This window comes from Mastomys coucha, unplaced genomic scaffold (assembly GCF_008632895.1).
Source record: "Mastomys coucha isolate ucsf_1 unplaced genomic scaffold, UCSF_Mcou_1 pScaffold7, whole genome shotgun sequence".
NCBI classification, from domain to species: Eukaryota; Metazoa; Chordata; class Mammalia; order Rodentia; family Muridae; genus Mastomys; species Mastomys coucha.
This window is the reverse complement of record NW_022196913.1, coordinates 60,794,056-60,800,730: the sequence shown is the minus strand read 5'-3', so window position 1 is coordinate 60,800,730 and position 6,675 is coordinate 60,794,056. Positions and strand designations below refer to the sequence as shown.

General features: G+C 52.6%; 1 protein-coding gene across 5 annotated transcripts in view; it reads left to right on the top strand.

Moving 5' to 3' along the window:
* The first annotated feature begins 205 nt into the window (after window positions 1–205).
* The window catches only part of Tifab (TIFA inhibitor), a 9,594-nt gene continuing 3,124 nt past the window's right edge, over window positions 206–6,675 (top strand). The window contains exons 1-2 of one of the 5 annotated variants that reach the window (XM_031359239.1): window positions 206–290; window positions 5,617–5,755. The gene's annotated coding sequence lies outside the window, so the exon portion shown is untranslated. Of the gene's footprint in view, window positions 291–1,404; window positions 1,416–1,678; window positions 1,697–5,350; window positions 5,756–6,675 lie in introns of those variants that run through there. The other 4 variants (XM_031359240.1, XM_031359241.1, XM_031359242.1 and 1 more) reach the window with 4 other exon arrangements.

Sequence of the window (6,675 nt, the reverse complement as noted above, 5' to 3'; positions counted from 1 at the left end):
CTAACCTCATGGATAGGTTACTCTTCAGAGGAGTTCACACCAGACTGTACTAACAGGAAGTGGAGCCCGGCTGGAGGAAGCGGGGAGGAGGGGCGTGGCTTTGTAGGTCTGTCTTCTGCTTGAGGCTTCTTCCTTTTCCCTTCTCCCTCCCTTCTTTCTACCACACCCTTCCCTCCTGGTTGTGGGGGTGGGGGGGGGGTTCTGCTTTGCCCCAGGCCTAAAAGCAATGAAGCCAGAAGGCCACAGTCTGGAATTTAATGAAACTGCAGCCCAAACGGACTTTTCCTCCTGTAAGTTATCTCTCATGTATTTGGTCACAGAAGTAAGAGGGCTCCCCCGCGTTGGAGTCACAGTCGCTGTTGAGTCAGGAACACTCCTTCTTCTCTGAGGGATGGTAGGAGCAGGGAGTGTTTTCTTGATCACAGAGCAACCATGTTCTGCCCCACGGGGATGACCAGGGGCAAGGCTTGGCTATGTTTCCCCCCAAGTTCCCCCTCAATGGACAGATCAACTTACCCCAATCTACAGCTAAAGGAGCAAACCTGGTTCTTCACCCTTGCTCTGCTGGAGGGAAGTTGCACAACAATTCCGTTCCCTTGTGTTCTTTCTCCAACGCCTATGGCCGCTGCTTCCTGTGGCCCAATGCTCTGGACCCTGCTTTACCTCTGAACTCATTCCAGCCTTCGAGGGATCTCCCTTGAGATCCAGGACACCTGGAGTCAAAGGAACCAGGGCTCTCTCCTTGTGTTGATTTCTTTTTCCAACTTGACACAACTACTTGAGCCACCGCGTAGCCTCACCAAGAGAAAGCAGGCGCTGCCTTTCTCAGCGGTGCCTTTCCAAAGAACTTAGGGTAGGCACTTGCTGAAGGAGACTGTGAAAACGCAGAAACCCAAGTCCCTCTCCTTACCGCATGGCAACCCACTTGCTGCCCCACCGCCCAGCAACCCCTGGATTCATCTTTCTTTTGTTTTCTTTTCTTTTCTTTTTTTTCCTTTTTCTGCTCAATGGATTGTGGCCAAGGCCATTGTAACATTAGCAGTGCCTCGGAGGGGATTGGCCGAGGGGGCTGCGAGGGGCCCCTTTCACAGAGGGCTAATTGCGTTTCAGACCACCAGTATTCGGGAGCTACAGATGTCTTCCTTCTTTTGCCTTGACACAACTAGAGCCAGCTGGAACTGCCTCCAGTTAGCCTGGCCTGTAGGCAGATCTGGGGGGGGGGACAATTTCTTGACTAATGGCTGATGTGGGAAGGCCTGGCCCACTGTGAGGGGTGCCATCCCCTTCCTTGGTTGTATAGGAAAGGCAGCTGAGCAAGCCATGGAGAACAAGCCAGTAAGAAGCATTCCTCCATGGTCCATGCTTCAGGTCCCACCCTGGCTTCCTCAGCGATGGACTGTCCCCTTACTGGGAAAGTAAGTTGACCTAAACCATTTCCTTCCCCAGGTTGGTTTTGTCAGGGTCTTATCACAGCTGCAGAGGCCTGAGGAGGACAGTTGCCACCGGAGCTTTTTGGTTGTTCTCCCCCTTCAGCTTTGAAAAGCAGGCCTCTGGGAAAAGGTGCTGCTGCAGGTCCTCAAGACGCTTCGAGGGCATTCCAGGTGGCTGGTGAGCCAGAAGCAGCGCTCTTTAGCTGAGTGGCTAGTTGGCCAGGCAGCTGAATTCCAGAGGACACTTGAGTGCACAGAGCAGCTTAGTAAGTAAGGGAGTAAGCCTCACAGACCAGGCTCTAGTGTGGCCTGATGCCCACCCCAGGTGTGTGACCTTGAACAAGTCACCTGACTGCTCCAGCCTCAGTTTGCTCATCTGTAAGATGGGTAGCAGGGATGCCTTTCCCAGCAAGGAAGCAGAGACTTTCTGGCATGCTGTACTTACCTCATTATGATTAAAATGGGACTTATGTGGAGCTCCCACATGGTGGGGATTAAACTCCCAAACTTTCTTGTTTTAAGCCCAGACTGGGGCTTTTTGAGAATGTAAGGTTTACGTGTACGAATCTCATCTAATTGCCCCTCTCCTCAGATATACTCTGGCCCTCCAGCCTAAGTCAGCAAGGTCCGCTGCAGAGACTGAGTCAGCAGACCTCGCTGTGCTAGGCACTTTGACACGTCTCATTTAGTAGCCCTAAGTGCATCCACGCGCCCATCCGACAGAGCAAGAAACTGAGGTCCAGATAGGGTACCCGACTTGAGGTCACATGACTGTTACTTGAATGAGCAAACCTCAGACACAAGCCTGGGAATGGGTGGCTGAGGGCGAGGTCTGGGGAAGCGGTTCTTTTGTCTTTGGGTTCTCCAAGTGGCCCAGGGTGGGCTCATCTCACTGAAACAACTCTCCTTAGACTCCAGTGCCCGGTACCCGACAGCCAATCAGAGATGCTGTAGGTGAGGTAAGGCCAGTCAGGGGGCCCTTCCGAGCGAGGGCAGGAGGTTGTCCCTCTGTCTCCCCTGCCTCTTTTCCTACACTTGGCTCCTGCCTTCCGCCTAAGATGCTGACAGTAAGTATTGCCTCTCCACACCAGCCTGAGTTCCCATTATATCCAGAAGATGGACCCTGGGCAGAACTTCCTCTAGCCACATGAATCTCCTGCGTGTTTCGCTTCCCTTTCTCGATGGGAAACGTTCTTAGCCCAGTTTCTGCACTGCGGGAACTGTAAACTTGTGTCTTATGCCCACACCCTTGTTGAGGTATGACTGTAGCAGGGTGGTGGGCAGGGGGTGTCCTATCTCCAAGAGAGACTCTCAGGAGTGGCAAAGGTCCATGTCAGGCCCAGCTCCGCAGACAGAGAGGCAGGAAGCATCACTGAGCTATCATGTAAACTAAGAGGCCAGTAGACATGGGGAACACTGAGAAGGAGCTCCTGTGGAAAGAGAGACTTGGTTGTCTTCAGGCTTGAGAGACTTGTGTAGGCAAAGTCTGAAATATGTGAGCCCCGTGGCTCACAAGATGTGGCCTGATGTGCACAGACTCACCCTGCTCTGTGTATGAAGTCAGTCCCTGAGGCACCTGACTGTGGCTCGAAATCCATCCATCCATCCATCCATCCATCCATCCATCCATCCATCCATCCAAGGCTGTGGCTTTTGTGTTTTATAAAACAAAAAAGAAGCCAGGGATATGTTTGGTAGAGTGAGGCATGGTGAGGTGGAAGGGGGTGCTTCTGTGGGCCCATGCTAAGGCATCCCTTCCCCCTGAGGTACCAGCCATATAGTATGGGATAGAGTTTATTTAGGGCATGAGGAAGGGAGTTGAGGGGGTAATAGAGACAGAAAAGCGGGGGGGGGGGAGGCATAGAGGCCAGCCACAGACACATGGAGAGATGGGGGAGGGGGAGGGGAGAAGAAGGGAGTGAGGGAAGAGAGGAGAAGAGGAAGAACTTGAGGAGGAGACAAGCAGCCCCTTTTATAGTGAGCCAGGCACAGCTGGCTGCTGCCAGGTAACTGTGGGGCGGAGCCTAGAAGAAATGCTAGCAGTGGCCGTCTTCACCGAGTGGGATACAGAACTGGTAATGAGCCTGAGGTCCTATCCAGCTGTCCAACCTACACATGGCTTCTCATCCTCCCAGGCCATCAGTATGCCTGCCACATTCTTGGAGCTACTCCTTGGGTTGGAGCCACTCCTTGGGCTACTATTGTCACCCTAGGATCCCTGAAGAGACAGTTACCAAGAGTTGTCACAGTGGCATGAATGTTTTACTACTCCTCTTTCAATGCCAGGATGACCCCAGGGCACAGGTGGTGGGGGAAGGGCGCAGAAAGGGCAGGTGCAGGTACTAACCCCACATCCATCCATCATCGAGCTTAATGCCTCTTAAAAACACCCTGTTCCCAGCCATCGGTGGCTCTGAGAGGTAACCTGGCTCCTTCTCACCTAGCCCAAATCATTGATGACAGAGTAGGAGCTCTCCTCATTCCAGACCCCGAAGACCATCTCCCAAGCATGGCCTAGAGGGACTCTGTGCCCAGCAAACAAAGAATTGCACTGTGGGCAGGCTTTGGGGACTGGGGGGTCAGTCCCCTGGGTCCTCACCTGGCTCTGTTGGAGATTGACTGTGTGACCCTGGCAAGTCACCTCTGAGCTTCAGAGTCAGTTATTTCAGCCTGACTCTAGGGTAGACGGGAAAGACCCAGGAATAGCTGGGTCTCCAAGCTCCCCTGAAGAGAGCGAGCAGCCTCCGAGCCCCGAAGGCACAGTGCTGGAGGACTCAGCACATCACCTTGAAAGCAGGCAGCAGGGGAGCCTCTGGAATGAGTGAGTCTCTGCTCAGGGAGAGCAATGCATGATGGTCCCCTCTCTCATTCTACCCAACCCAACTGCAGGCCAGGATCGGGCTATCCTTGTCCCACCTGCTCACATGTACATCCTCCTGATTCTGCTGGCCTTTCTAGGCCTTTCAAGCCTTTGTTATAATTACTTTTTAGTCCATTCTTCATCTATGGGTTTGATACTACAGAGATGGTATTATTCTTTTATTGATCCCATATATGAAGTTAGACCACGCATCCTTAACGTTATTATGTCTACCTTCAGTTTGTGTCCCTGCATCCTGGACCATGGAAAGGAATTTGAAACTCTGTAACTATATGTAACCATTCCACCTAGATTGACTTTAATAATACATACATAAGTGTTTATGTATTTTAAATATATAGAGAGGACATATATAATGATGCCTATTTTAGAACATTATCATTGTTTCATTGAGCTGCAGCAGCAAGCCATTCTTCAGTGACAGGATCCTGAGACAAAAGGCAAAGGGCTCAGAAAAGAAGAAGATAGGAAAGCTTGTGCTCTGGAGATCTTGTACAAGGTCTGTCTTATGCCAAGCAGGTTAACTCGGAAGTACAGTATCTTATATGTCATTTTAAGGAGAGAAATGGGACAAAGTCAGCAGGTGGTCTTCTGCATGCACTGAACGAGGCCTATTTTCATGAGTGCCTACACTCTCCTGTCCCTTCCCATGAGTGCCCACGCTCTCCTGTCCTTTCCCATGATTACCAACGCTCTCCTGTCCCTTCCCATGATTGCCCACACTCTCCTGTCCCTTCCCATGATTGCCAGTGCTCTCCTGTCCCTTCCCATGGGTGCCAACACTCTCCTGTCCCTTCCCATGATTGCCCACCCTCTCCTGTCCCTTCCCATGAGTGCCAACACTCTCCTGTCCCTTCCCATGAGTGCCCACCCTCTCCTGTCCCTTCCCATGAGTGCCCACGCTCTCCTGTCCCTTCCCATGAGTGCCAACACTCTCCTGTCCCTTCCCATGAGTGCCCACACTCTCCTGTCCCTTCCCATGAGTGCCCACGCTCTTCCTTCCCCTGTGTCTCACTCTCTTCTGAGATATCCTGAAAATCCTCCATTATGTATGGTTTCCTTGACCAACCCCGGACAGCTGGAAGGAACCTCATAAGCTAGGAACTCCCCGTCAGCAGTTCTCTGCCCTCAGAAGAGGTTGCCAGTACTCTGTGGTCTCTGGGGCTGAAATAGCAGAGGCTGGGAGCGCCGAGACCCAGAAAAGCCTACCATCACGAGGCCCCTCCTAGAGAGGCGCCAGTTTCACTACTCAGGCAGAGGTTCCACTTCTGCAAGAGAAAAATAACACTTCAATTTCATTCCTAGAGGAAAAGGGAAGAGCGGCAGAGCTGACATGTTCTCTGACACAGTGCCTTCCTGAAGAACCCACCCAGGCCTTGCTCCAGCCAGGTCCTGCCTGAGCACGCAGCTGCAGAGTTAGTGCCAGGTGTGCCCCGGCAGTAAGGTAGGTGAAGGTCATGGGGACTGGGACCCCCAGGGAGGCTGGTGAGGTTAGGAGAGGAACCCTGGCCAGAGCCAGCACCTTTCTGTTTGTTGGCCATGGCAGCTATTGAGAGCTTTGGGTTTCTGTTTTCTCCGATCAGTCCCTGCAGCGGTGCTGTCTCCATCAGATGTGACTGCTCAGTAGCTCAGAGAGAGATCCCACAGAGCCAGGTTTACTTTCAGTATCCTTGCGCCATGGCACTGACTTCTGAAGGACGATCTCTGTACTCTCACCAGGCCCAAGTGCCCACCCCTCAATCCTGGGCTCAACCTGAACCCTGCCTCAGGAAGAAGTGTTCTTCAGGGTCAGAAGGCAGTAGCCTGAGGTGTATCTGTCTGCCTGCTGGGGAAAGGGTATCCTTGGGGGAGTGTAGGGGATGGCAAGGCCCCACTGTCAACTAGATCCCCATTGATATACTACCTTCAAAAGGCAACAGATCGAAAGCTTGGCCACCTAGCACGGGCTTCCTATCCCACAGCCTTTAAAGAACTAGGCTCCCATTTACATTGGCTGAGAGATGACCGTTGTGTGCGGATGGCTCCTTACCTTTTTCCTAGCAGGTGTGCCTCCAGACACTTGCTGTGTGGCCTGGTGCTATAGGGACTGCATGGTGGGCCGTACCCTACCTCTGGGAGGCCTTAGGGAGATAGGAGAGGAGCTTGAGGAAGACAAGACCCTGCGGAACTCTGGGAGCTGGGGTGGGGATGGGAGGTTGGGGGCTGGGGGGAATGCAAACATGAAAGGGTAGGGGTAGGCCAGGTGCCCTTGTGGTTGATGTCAGAGGACAGAGACAAGGTCATTTTCCCCAGGGAAGAAAGCATTTGAACTGGGCCCTGAAAGATGAGCAATGTTTTCCCACAGAGTTTAGGATAGAACATGCC